This window comes from Sturnira hondurensis, unplaced genomic scaffold (genome assembly GCF_014824575.4).
Source record: "Sturnira hondurensis isolate 20B ecotype Veracruz unplaced genomic scaffold, ASM1482457v3 Scaffold0022201, whole genome shotgun sequence".
In the NCBI taxonomy this organism is placed as follows: domain Eukaryota; kingdom Metazoa; phylum Chordata; class Mammalia; order Chiroptera; family Phyllostomidae; genus Sturnira; species Sturnira hondurensis.
The window spans coordinates 6,259,855-6,273,799 of NW_028094832.1; positions in this window are offsets into that span (position 1 = coordinate 6,259,855).

The window sequence follows — 13,945 nt, forward strand, 5'->3', positions numbered from 1 at the left end:
CACATGGCTGCTTGGTGAACTGTGGACTCATGAACATTTGCCCTGGTAGAGAAGCGGAGTGTAGCAGAAGAGACCTTCAGATGATTTGGTATGTGTCACCTGCAGTGTGGGAAGCATAGTGAATGGTGTTGCCGTCTTGCCTTTTGAGAATTCTGTAGATAGGGGGTGGACAAGCAGTGAATTCCAAACAACAGTGAGAACAGAAAGAGCAATATAAAATCATGTAATATGGACAAGAGATACAATTCTAAAACATAAGAATTCAGTAAGACTAAACGCCAAGAATACAAATATATAGTATAAAACATAGCATGTAAATTCTGTTCAAAGCAGAATGTTGTCATTGTGTTAAAATTCCATGCAGTAGATGTTTAGGCAAGCAGAGGTATAAAGAAATATTACATAATTTAGAAACATTGAATTCATCATTAAGGTAATGCTTATGAACTTAAATTCTAATAGAGTTAAAATTGTTTAGCAATTACATTTTAATACATGATCATGAAAAATAGCTGAAAATAGATGAACTAAGCATACATCTATTGAGATGTATGCTTATAAATGAAAGATAAAAATAAACTCAAAAACAATAGTTAACAATAATGTATCATACACTTAAAAATTTGTTAAGAAAGCAGATCTCTGTTATGTGTTCTAACCACATGAAATAAATAGTTTTAAAAGAAAACCTGTCCTTAAAATAGTACATCTCTAATAAAAAAATTTACTAGCATATATACCGAAATGTAATATAAAATGCAAAGTTACACACTTTTCTAAATAATCAAAAACTAGGAAATTACATTCAGATCAGAACATTAAGAAAATGAAAATGTACAGGCTAATCAATCTCCAAAATATACAAAGAACTCACAGGACTACACAGCAGGAAGACAAACAATCCAATTAAAAAATGTGCATTGGAGCTGAACAGACACTTCTGCAAGTAGTACATACAGAGGGCCCACAGACATATGAAAGGATGCTCAGCATCATTAACCATCAGAGAGATGCAGATTAAAACCACATCAAGGTACCACTTCACACCACTCAGAATGGCGTCATAACCAATTCAACAAATAACAAGTGCTGGGGAGGATGTGGAGAAAACAACCCTAGTGCACTGTTGGTGGGAGTGCAGACTGGTACAGCCACTATGGAAAACAATATGGAATTTCATCAGAAAACTAAAAATGGAACTACATTATGACCCAGCAATTCCACTGCTGGGACTAAGCACTAAGGATCATGAAACACCAATCCAAAAGAACCTATGCACCCCAGTATTCATAGCAGGACAATTTACAATAGCCAAGTGCTGAAAACAGACTAAGTGCCCATCAAATAAATGCATGGATCCCAAAACTATGGTACATTTACACAATGGAATACTATATGGCACTATACAGCAGAAAAAAAGGAGGATCTCCTACCTTTTGTGATGGTTTGGATAGGTCTGGAGAACATTACACTAAGAGAAATAAGCCAGGTGGTAAAAGACAGGGTTCTCACCCGTAAGTAGAACCTAATCAACAAAACAAACAAGCAAGCAAAATATAACCAGAGACATTGAAATTAAGAACAAACTGGCAGTAATCAGAGGGGAGGTGGGAAAGGATAGTGGGGAAAAATGTGGAAGCATTGTCAAGGGACATTATAAAGTCAGAGTGGGGTAAGATTGTAGGTAGGTGGTGGGATGGCTGGGGAAGTAGTGGAGGGAAAATGGAGACAACTTTTATTTGAACAACAATAAGAGAAGAAAAGATAATAAATACAAGCTAATACTATATTTTATTTAGCATAATGCTCTCCAGTTCTGTCCATGCTGTTGAAAAGGGTAAACGCTGCTTCTTTCTCTCTGCTGTGTAGAATTTCATTGCATAAAGCCAGGCAGTGAGGGACAAATACCATATGATCTCTTAAGGAGCTCCTACCTTTTGTGATGGTTTGGATAGGTCTGGAGAACATTACACTAAGAGAAATAAGCCAGGTGGTAAAAGACAGGGTTCTCACCCGTAAGTAGAACCTAATCAACAAAACAAACAAGCAAGCAAAATATAACCAGAGACATTGAAATTAAGAACAAACTGGCAGTAATCAGAGGGGAGGTGGGAAAGGATAGTGGGGAAAAATGTGGAAGCATTGTCAAGGGACATTATAAAGTCAAAGTGGGGTAAGATTGCAGGTAGGAGGTGGGATGGCTGGGGAAGTGGTGGAGGGGAAAATGGAGACAACTTTTATTTGAACAACAATAAGAGAAGAAAAGATAATAAATACAAGCTAATACTATATTTTATTTAGCATAATGCTCTCCAGTTCTGTCCATGCTGTTGAAAAGGGTAAACGCTGCTTCTTTCTCTCTGCTGTGTAGAATTTCATTGCATAAAGCCAGGCAGTGAGGGACAAATACCATATGATCTCTTAAATTATAACTGGAACATAATCAACAAACAAAAAAAGCAAACAAAATATAACCAGAGACATTGAAATTAAGAACATTTAACAGTACCAGAGGAGAGGGGGAGGGGATGGTGGGGATTTACTGTAAAGGATTTACTGTAAAGGATACATGGACAAACCAAGGGGGAGGATGGAACCAAGGGAGAGAGGTCAGCTTGGCTAAGGGGGGAGGGAAGAAAATGAAGACAACTGTAATTAAACAACAATAAAATAATTTTAAAAAAAGTAATACTATAAAAATTGTAATCCTAGTTCATTACATGTTCATTTGTAATTTATTTAAAATGTATACATGCAGCATGACAGAGTTCAGTGTATTCTGGGAATACATGATTGATTAATATTTTTAAAATTATGATTTGCAACAGTAAAATAATAACCAGAAATCGACATCCTCATTAGCAAAAAATTATTTGACAAAATTCAAAATCCATAAAGACAATTTTTAAGAAGTTAAGCATTGGCAGGATCATCATTGTTGTGATATGAGAATGCCAAGAAAAAAATCTCTATCACACTAAATGCTGAAATGTTGAAATCATTCCATTTGAAATCAGGCAGAAGACAAAGACTGCTGTCATCGCTCCTATGATATTATGCAAATGCAATAAAGTAAGAAAAAGAAAAAGATATTATGATAGGAAATGAAGCAAAATAATGCCTCATTATCTGAAAGATGTAATAATGAATAGAAGATCCAAAAGAATCTCTCTATATATATTATTAAAATTAGCAATATTGCTGCATTATTTTAAAAATCGTTTTTTAAAACAAGCAGTAGAATAGTAGAGAACTGTTTTTATGATATGATACACTAAAGCATATGGAGTATCAATGTCTATAAACCAGCCTCATAATTTCTTTTAAGAAAACTATAAAATATTGTTGACAGAAATTAAAGAAGTCATAGAAAACCGAATAATACTATGTTTATGGATTGAGACAAGCCAAAAAATTTCTTCAATTTGATATACAGTTTCAGTGTTCTCCAGAACAAAATCCTAACTTAATATTTTATATCATAGCTTCTGTCATTAGCTCAAGATAATTGTGGGATATAATATATCAAGGACAGCCAAGACACAGCTTATTTTATTTTATTTTTTATTTTTTAATTTTTTAAATAATTTTTTATTTAATTCTTGTTCAAGTACAGCTTTCTGTCTTATATTCCCAACCCGGCCCACCCCCCGCCCTGTGCTCCCCACCTCCCTCCCATTTCCGCCCCCACCTTAGTTACTGTCCATGTGTCCTTTATACTTGTTCATGTGAGTCCATCCCCTTTTCCTCTATGGTTCTCTCCCCTCTCCCCTCTGGACCCTGTCAGCCTGTTCCGTATTTGAGTGTCATTGGTCATATTTTGCTTGCTTGTTTGTTTTGCTTAGATTCCTATTAACAGTGAGATCATATGGTGTTTGTCTTTCACCGCCTGGCTTATTTCGCTCAGCATAATGCTTTCCAGTTCCATCCATGATGTTGCAAAGGGTAGTAGTTCCTTCTTCCTTTCTGCGGCATAGAATTCCATTGTGTAAACATACCATAGCTTTTTGATCCAGTCATTTACCGATGGGCATCTAGGTTGCTTCCAACTCTTCGCTATCGTGAATTGTGCTGCTATGAACATCAGGGTGCATAGGTTCATTTGGATTGGTGTTTCAGGGTTCTTAGGATATACTCCTAATAGTGGAATTGCTGAGTCAAAAGGCACATTCATTTTTAGTTTTCTTAGAAAATTCCATACTGTTTTTTTAAAGTAAATTACTGAGGATGGTGGACCTGCTCTACCAAATATCAAGATTTACTTTAAATCTACAATAAATAAGATAATGTTGAGTTGTCACAGATACAGATGTGTGACAAAATAAAAGGGAAAGCTCAGAAAATGATTCACATACAAATGGACTTGAGATTTAATAAAAAGTGACAATACAGAAGAAGAAGTGATGGCCTTTTCAGTAAGTGGCATTGGGATGTTTAGGTTTTCAAACATGAAGAAATGAATTTTGACTTCTACTTCAAACTTTATGCAAAAATACATTCCAATTTAATTACATAACTTAATATGAAAGGGCAAGAGATGAAGTGAAGCAATAAAAGAGGATATATTTATGATCTCAGAGTAGTAAATTTTTCCTAAACTAGAAACAAAGTGAACTAAGCATAAGGAAAGAAATAGATAATATTAATTGAAGTGAAATTGAGTTACTCTTTATTGAGTAATATATTTCCAACATTTTATAAAACAACAATTATTTTAAAAAGACAAAGCATTATATAATGACAAAGAATTAATCTCCAGAGTATTTGTTTAATTTTTTAAAACAATGTAAAAGGATGAACAACCCAAGGAAATAATAGGCAAGGTATATGAATAATCACTTTGTAAAAAGAAATAGCCATGTAGCCAATACACATATGAAAAATTGCTAATTATGAAAGCCTAATTATTGTGAAAGACAGTTAAAATCATGAAAGTACACGAGATAACTGTTGCTAATGTTTAACATTTCTGAAAATTTAAATATGACAAAAAATATGAAGTAATAAAAGCTCAAAATCAGACATTGATAAATTTGAAAGTTACCAACATCATTGATAATTTTGACAAATTTCTTGGAAGTAGCAACGGACGTTGGATATAAGCATACATGCTATGCTTCAGCAACTGCCATCTGTAGGACACCTAAGCAAAATGCAAATTTGCCTGTAGCAAAGAAACCATATACATGTTTATTATAGTACACTGTTTTCTATGATTTTTAATTTTTCAATTGCAGTTCATATGCAATATTATATAAGTTTCAGGTGATTAAACATGTTATAACTTACTAAGTGGTCATCCTGATAAATCTCATACACATGAAGCAATTTTTAGAAACCTCAAACTCAAAAAAGCTGTCAAGGTAGAGTGAATAGCTAAATCATTCGTAGTTATGTAAGAGGAGACTATGGAGCAGAGGTCACCAATGATTTTCTGTAAAGGGACACACAGAAAATGTTGTAGGTTTTGTGAGGTATGTTTCTAACTGAACTACTCAATTCTGCTCCTGTAGCATGAAAACAGTTACAGGTAGTATATAAATAAATGGCTTGTCTGTGTTCCACTAAAATTTTATTTTAAAAAAACATCTGGGCCAGAATTGGCCTAAAGTCAGTAACTTGATAGTGCCTACTATAGAGGAAAAAGACAAGCAAAACAAAACAATAAAATATCTACAGCAGAACAAAATATTGATGAGTCCTCAAGCAAACGAAATGTTGAAGAGAAGAAGCTAGACATGAAAATTCGTCATTCCGATAAAAGCACCCCAGAGAATTGGCATTTTCTAGATCTGGATGGGAGAACATACAAGCAAGATCTTGTAGCACTAGGTTGTACTGACGTGCTCCAAGATGAAAGCAGTGATGGAGGGGCAGCCAAAGGGACAGCAAAACCATCCATCTGACTTACCCATGACCAACTCTGGAAATCTGTAAGCCGTAAAATAAATAACAGAGAATTGGATTTTAACCCAGAGTAGGAAATAAATATCCACGAGTCCTTACTGATATAAAGAAATGCTTCCATGAATAAATAAATTAAGAGCCTAATTATCCATACAAAAAACAATTCTAAACAATGTCTGTAGGTATTCTGCCATCAAGGAGATTCAGTATTTTTTCAGAGTGGACTCCCCTTGATGACTTCCTTTCAAAGGCTACCCTATGGCAATGGGGCTAAAAGAAGATTCACTTTAGAATGGAGATACCTGACGAACACTGCTTCAGCCTGCTGAGCAAGCTTAACATACCAGTGAAGGGTCAGACGGAAGACAGTTATAGACAGACACTGCTCTGCTAGTGCTGTGAAACTGCACAGGTTGAACTCAGGAATGTTGGTGAAGGGAAAATTAAGAGAACTTAATTAACTCTTGCATGTAATTGGACTCTCCATCTTGGAGTGGAGGCGCAAATGCTGTGGCTCACGTGGCCATTTACTGCTTTTCGTGAACATCAGCTCACATGTCGTGGTGCTGGGGAGAAAGGGGGAGTTGGCTATCGTAAAATGTGGCTCAAGAAGCTGGGGTAAGGAGTGCGTGCACCTTAGAAATGGCCTATTAAAGGTTTACTTTATATGCAACTGGTGTAGGAACTCAAGTGTGTACCCTGGGTATGATGGGATGTAAATGGCATACACCTCTGTGGGCTTCCTTTTCCAGATCAGAATCCCAGTCTAAAATTGAAGGGAGAAATATCAGACCAACCCAAACTGAAGTCTTCTACAAAATTCCTACCAGTACCCCTCCAATCTTTCAGTCATCAAAAGCAAGAAAAGTGTAAGAAATGATTACAGTACAAATGAACTTTAGAAGATGTGACTATTAAATGTGATGTGGTATGTTGGATGGGGTCTACTACAGAAAAAGTAGGGACATGAGGCAAAATCCAGAGAAATACAAATAGAAACTTTAGTTAATGAGGGTGTATTAATAGTGAGTCACTAATGATGATAAATACATCCTGTCCTGGAAAACCTAAAGAACATGAAAACTGGGTCAGTGTGCACCACTACCTGCACTTCTTTGTAAGTCTAACATTATTGCATAATGAAAGTTTACTGAAATATGTAATTTGTGATTCTATTTATTATATAATGTTCAAAAAAGCAGTCAAAACCAAACTATAGTGTTTAGACATACATGCTTGGGTGGTAAAATATAAAAGAAAGCAACAAAGTGTCTTTCGTTCTAGTCAAGTTCATAATTACCTTGTGAAACAGAAACAGCCCGTAGTTGGGAAATGGAATGAAGTGGCTTTGAGAGATGCTGGGGTGCAGCATTTTCTCTTTTGAACTGGGTGATGGTAACAGAACATTTGCTTATAGTAAATCATTAAGGTGCATATTGTTTGCATACTTAACTGGATGTGTGCTAAATCTATTCTATCTATCATCTGTCTATCTATCCATCTATCATCTATCCACCTAGAAAGATATCACTTTGAGGGAATAAGGGGACTCCAGCAAGGAGATGCTAGGGGAATACCATGAGAGAAATTAGTTTAGCCAGATATTATGTCACCAACATCAGAGAACTCTGCAGGAAAGTGTCCTTGCAGATGTCTTCCAAAGTAACTCTGTCTTATGATTCATGAGAACTAAAACATGAAGGTCTACCACACAGAAGTTACAAAAATATCACTTACATAGACTTCTTTTACTTCTCTCTCTTTCTCCACAGAGGAACCCATCCTGACCATGGAAGAACCAGCCATAGGAGAAAAAAATAGATAAAGTAAATTGAAGGAACAGACCGTACATACTTCCTCTTCCAATGAGGTTTCCAACTATGCATAAGCATTTTTCTGGGAAAAGGGAGGATGTTTAAATCGAATGCAAGATTAGTATATTATTTATTTTTAGAGAGAGGGGAAGAGAGGGAGAGGAACATCAATTGCATGGCCCCAGCTGTGGACCTGGCCTGAAACCCAGGCATGTACCCTGAGTGGGAATTGGACCAGCAACCTTTCCATTCACAGGCCGACACCATATCCACTGAGCCACACCAGCAGGGCTGAGATTTGGGTATTAATATGAGGCCAAACCAGACTTGTTTTAGAAGGCAAAGTCCATAAGATCTGTACTTGATATTGGCAAGATTTTGAGTTTAAAAAATTTCACAGTGCATTTATTAGATAACATTAAAGGCTTTCTGTTTGTAATTATATTCTCCCCATTAAATTTTTGGTAATATATATCTCAAACATCTAGTTTGACTCAAAATGCTCACGTATGGCTATTTTTAAAAGTAAAACCACTTAGAAGATATTTCTGTTTTCTTCCTTGCATAAATTACACCAGTGAGAAAATTTCTATTATATTTTTCTATAGCTGGTTTCACTGAAATCTGAACAAAAATTTTAAAGTACTAGTAATTATATCTGAGTCATAAATCTTCCTAGATGTTCATTTAGTTTCTTTCAAGCACTTTCATCTTTATAAATCATGTCATTAAATAAGTTGTTTTAAGCAACTCATATTTATCGAATCTTTACAAAGCTTTAAAATCAGTTTTCATTGAATGATAACTTTCTTGTATTAATATTTCTTATGTTTTCATAATGTGTATAGAACTTAAGTATCTAACTTATTTGATAACAAATATCAGTGACACTTGACCAGCTTTCAATCAACTAGCTTGGAAGAGGTGCTTTGGGCATCTGTGAACATGTGTTATGGAGTTAATTAACCCTAAGCAATTTTAGCATATCACTTAAGTAAAAATCATTTAAAACTCTTCTACTACCTGAAGTTTGAGTTCCTTATACGCCTCCCACTGGTGGTGTGACAAATATAGTTTGATATGGGTCTCTGGCACTCTGGAAGGAGGACTCACACTGTATGCATGAACCTGAGGTGACGCTGGTACATAGACCCAAGCTCCCAGAATTGACGAGGTTACCTAGGAAGAGAAAATAAAGCAAGAAGAAAGCTTAAGGCAAAGCTCTAAGGAACTGGAAATTAGATTCAGCAAAGACGATGTAGAATCAGGAAAGCAGAAGAGAGCCAAGGCTGAAGTAGAAAAGAATCCAGGATAATTTGTTATCACCCACACTCATTATGTTGAAAAGGAAAGAGAGCAGTGTTGACTGTGATGTACACTCCCCAGAGTTCGAATGTGACAGAGACTGAAGTGCCTGGATTTAGCTCTTGGTGTCCTTTCATGACTGGGACCACAGCATGTTTACTGCACTTGTGAAGATGTGAGACAGATGACAAGAGTTTGGGAAGGGAATGAGAAGAAAGAATATTGAGATAGTAAAATCTACATATCCCAGCCATTATGATGCGAGGGGAGTGAGAGAGTAGCTATAAGAGAAGGGGATACAGAAATATTTGAACATGTACATAATTTTAAGGTGATGATAAGGTAAAAAAGGACAACTTAAATGCCTAAAATAATTGGGTAATCAAAACAAAATGTCCCAGTAGTGGGAGTATTACCCTGTAGAGAGACATTTAGTTCCTAACAAGAAGAGGTAAATGGGAGGAGGTGCGTGCTTCCGAGTAGTAAACTCTGGAAAGAGAAATTCTAAGAGTCCTTAATTAATTGTTCATTGTTAATCCTTAATTAATTCTAATTCATTGTTTCTATTTTCTCCATAAAATATGATACAACATAATCAGCTAAAAGTGATTGGATTGGTCTTGGTGATGGGGACCCAAGAGTACATGAGAATCTGACTGTGAGAATGAATGGATAAAACTGCCCTTTTTTTTCCTAGAAATTCAAAGTAAGCTTCCAGGCAGATGTTTGGGTTCATGTAATATTTAATAACTGAGGCTTAATATTCTATATTTGCAGTGAAGCCAGTCACCTATCTTATGTAAAGGTTTCCTGTGAAGTTTAATTAATTATTCAGGTACAAGTGAAAACAAATATTTGGTTCCAAACAGAATATGGCTTTTGCCAAGATAAAAATATGTGGGTGTTTATAATGGAGATATTATGGGGATGGACCATAGAATATAATGCATATTAAGGTAGCAAATGTATTATTAATAAGTTGTGAAATTATGGCAGAGGTACTGGATTTGAGTCACTTAATTTGAAAAGTTTAACAGTGAAATACTTTTAGAAAATTTCACTACCCCATATGTGGGGAATCTAAACTCACCAAATTGGTTCTTTCAAGACATCAGGCAAATAACTGTTTGTTACTGAAATATCTTTCTCTTCTCTTTTGATGAGTGATAAAATATACTTTGACCAAAATATCTTCCTTTCTCTATTGATGGGTGGTAAAATATATTTTAACCAAAACATTTAAACAGGTGTATCCATATAATCTCATTATAGATTTTTATTGATTGAAATGAAATGATAAATTAATGAAATTTGTTTAATACTGCCTAGCATTTGCAAATAAAGCATAGATGTGGAGGTGGTTAAAATTGATACCATAAATTAGAACATTTGTGGCAGATAATAACAGTCAACTGAGGTCAAGAGAAAGATTCTAGAGAATACTTACAAACAAACATATTTCTATTATAGGTCTAGTTTTGAAGATTAGCTTTTTGGTTATAGTTTTGAGGTCTGTCCAGAAAGTTTCCAGCCATTTAAAATGAAAAATACAGACATTTATTGAAGATACAAGATAACAAGAAACATTGCACATAGGACAATGACACCCCAGTCTCCTTCAAAGTAGGCACCTTAGGACATCACAGTTTTCCCAATTGTCATCATTTGCCCCATCATATTTTCCTGAATCTTGTTGATGGTCTGAAATCTCTTCCCTTTCAAAGGTGATTTTAGTCTGGGAAAAGGAAGAAGTCACAGGGTGCCAAATCTGAGCTGCAGTGGGGCGGGGTGATGTGATGGTTCACCAAAAAACTCTGCATAAGACATGATGCGTGAGCAGGTGCATTGTTGTGAAGAAGCTGCCACTCAACAGCTGCCCATAGCTGTGACCTTCTGAATCGACTGAATCATTTCTGTGACGGAATTTTCAAGCTTAATTCAAGATCTGATGCAGATTTATTACTCTACTCACTCAATCATTTTGAACGTCACAGCCACACAGTACATATACTTGTTCAACGGCATCTACTGCCCCCACTGACTAGTACAGTGAAGTGACATTGTTCACACATACACATTCCAGTCCACTCTCCTTGGCTGCCACGTTACTTCTATGTTACACAAACCATTACTGGTGTATTCACAATGGTTGAACTCTTTTCCAGACAGACCTCATTTATCAATATAGAAAAGTCATAATTTTGCTAAAATAATGTTTGGTTTGGAGTAGGCTTTCTTAATTTGTCTATATTCTTTCTCCTTAGAACATTCCCCATGGTCTAAGTATGGCCACTTTTGCTTCAGATTGTGCATTCTTATTTATTTTTTCTACAGGCAGTCTTCAGCTATGTACAAAAGTACATAAATGTCATGAGTTTTTAAGGGGAGTCTCTCAAATTCAGATTTTGATGTCTAAATAAAATCCTTTATCTCTTGCTTGTTAGTCTCCCCTCCATGCTACTATTTCTACAAATAATTATTTTTTCTTTTTTAAAAAGCTATTTTCATATAGAAGCTCATTGAGTTCTAAGGCCCAACTAAAATATTCTTTTTGGAGCTGGTATATCATTTATGACAAAATGTGCTTTCATGTAGGAAGACAGATTATCTTAGCACTCTAATACTATTAATTAAAATGCTATCAGATATGGAATGTTTGAAGGAGACAAATCGAAGGACATTTTTAAACAGTTCTGTGGATTAAGCCTGTCGTTGTCTCAGTCTTCATAAAACCCATCACATGATACATATTTAGAAAATGAAGTTCCAGGCATAAGGATTTGGCGCATATGTCATCCTACAAAATTGCTGTCAAAATGCAAGATGAGAATTACAAGAAAAATACACCAAAACAATTTCAAAAAACAGTTCTCTCTCCCAAGATCCCAGGCAGTCACTGTAGAGCTTCCTGGCAGCATAAAGCAGCGGGAGCCAGCTAATGAGGCAAGTCATCCCTTATCATTGCTGTGCTTAGCCTGATTTAGTTATCTGCATCAAAATGACAGATTCGGGAGGAAGGCTCCTGGGAACTTGACTGAAAATGTTATGTTGATGTAACCATGCATTGATCAGTCTGGTGGAGTGCTTCTTAGTCTCCATGCCAACAATAAAAAGAAACAAAAAAACAGTAGGTTAAAGGGTATGCTTTAGGAAAACAGATATTGGGCAAGATATTTGCTTTATAAACAGTCTGAGTTACACATTGAAATAAGCTTCACGCCCTGACCAACCTAGGGTTTCTCAACACATAAGAGGTTTTATAAAGTAATTTCAGCTTGTCAGGAACAATTTTCCTCTTTCCCTTTAGGATTACTTATAACTTTAGCTCTTGCAACTGTAACCTATATTATTGGCAGCCTATTAACTTTATTCTGGTGTGAAAACTGCAAGAATTAACTCTTTCTGTCCTTTCTTAATCCTCTGCTGTTCTCCAAAGCCAGTAGTAGCAGACGGCTGTTTTTAACGTTCCTTTGGCATGCAAGGCATGAATTTAAGAGGCTTGATCAAAGAGGTACTAAAAATGTGGAAAAGAAAAAATCCAAACTACCTGAGGGGCATACATGCTGTTGACAAATAGGTCTGTCTTCTAGCCCCCAGTTTTTGATCAGTGGCCTCGACAGATTTTTCTTGTTATGGGCGTACTATCAGCATTCAGAGAGCAACAAAGAACACATTAAAATCCACGTATGATGGAAGAGAGGATGCTCTTCCAAAGATAGAAGAGCTCATTGCACAAACCTCATTCGGTCAAAGATACTAGATCTGAAGGCCCTTTGAAAAACAGGGAATTTTTGGACATACACTCATGTTATCATTATAGAACATGGACAGAACCAGGAATAGAGAAACCCCCACACATTCTTCCATTTGATGCGCCTGGTTTATTCTATACTAATGGGTGCAAATGTATAAAACATCTTTACTCTCCTGGAGTCATTTAAGCTGATTTGGGCATCACATTAGGATTTAACAATTTTCTAAACTGATCCAATTTAATGCTTTTTAAAGACCTAGCTTTCTTGGTCTTTCTCTCTACATCTCCAAAACAAAGTGCCCAGCTGTATAAATGAATGAAATAAGGAGTTGCAAGAAACCCAAATCCTAATTTTAACCACATGCTGGGAAAAAGAAGAATTTATCTGTTCTATCCAAGATTTTTCTTCTCTCTTAAATAGGAACTCTGCCTTCACTGGCAAGTTTTCTCTTGCCTGTTGATTCAATATTTAGTCTAGACTGAGCATAGTTAGTAGACCGTATTACATCTATTATCACGTTTCCAGGAAACCATTCACAGCGGATACTTGTGGACCCTAAATTCCTGAAATCTAGTCACAATGCAGGGGTCTTCTGACATACTCTGAAACCCCCTCAATATTCAGGCTTTTGGGCAAATACCACAGCCACAAGAATGATCCACTCACAGCCTGAGGAGGAGAAAGGTGGCCCTGGGGAAGTCATGTTGATCTGCATCTTTTTGTGAGCAGAGGTCTTATTCTGAGGGTCTGTGTCAACTTCTAAAACTCAGCTCCTTCACGGCCAATTCCATTTGTATACTCCAAGGAAGATCCACATGTCCCTTGTACACAGACGAGGAAGAAGAGCTTCCTCATCTTACGCTACTTACTGTCTGTTGGTTAAGTCCTGCTCATCTCCTATTTATCCCCATAGTGTTTTCATTTTTTCTTTATTTCTTTTCTTCAGTAGACTTAAGTTATTCCTTGCTTACCTGAAGATCGTTTACTCTGGCATTTTAATTTCTTTATAAAATCCTCCTATTTCCCCTGAAGTTCACCATGACTTGAGGGTTTTCTCAAAAATACTTAATAACATCTATACAATTTTAAAATACCAATTACGGATATATTGAAGGAGCTCACTGAGCAATATTGAAAGTTGGTTCCATGCCCATGAAGAGCAAA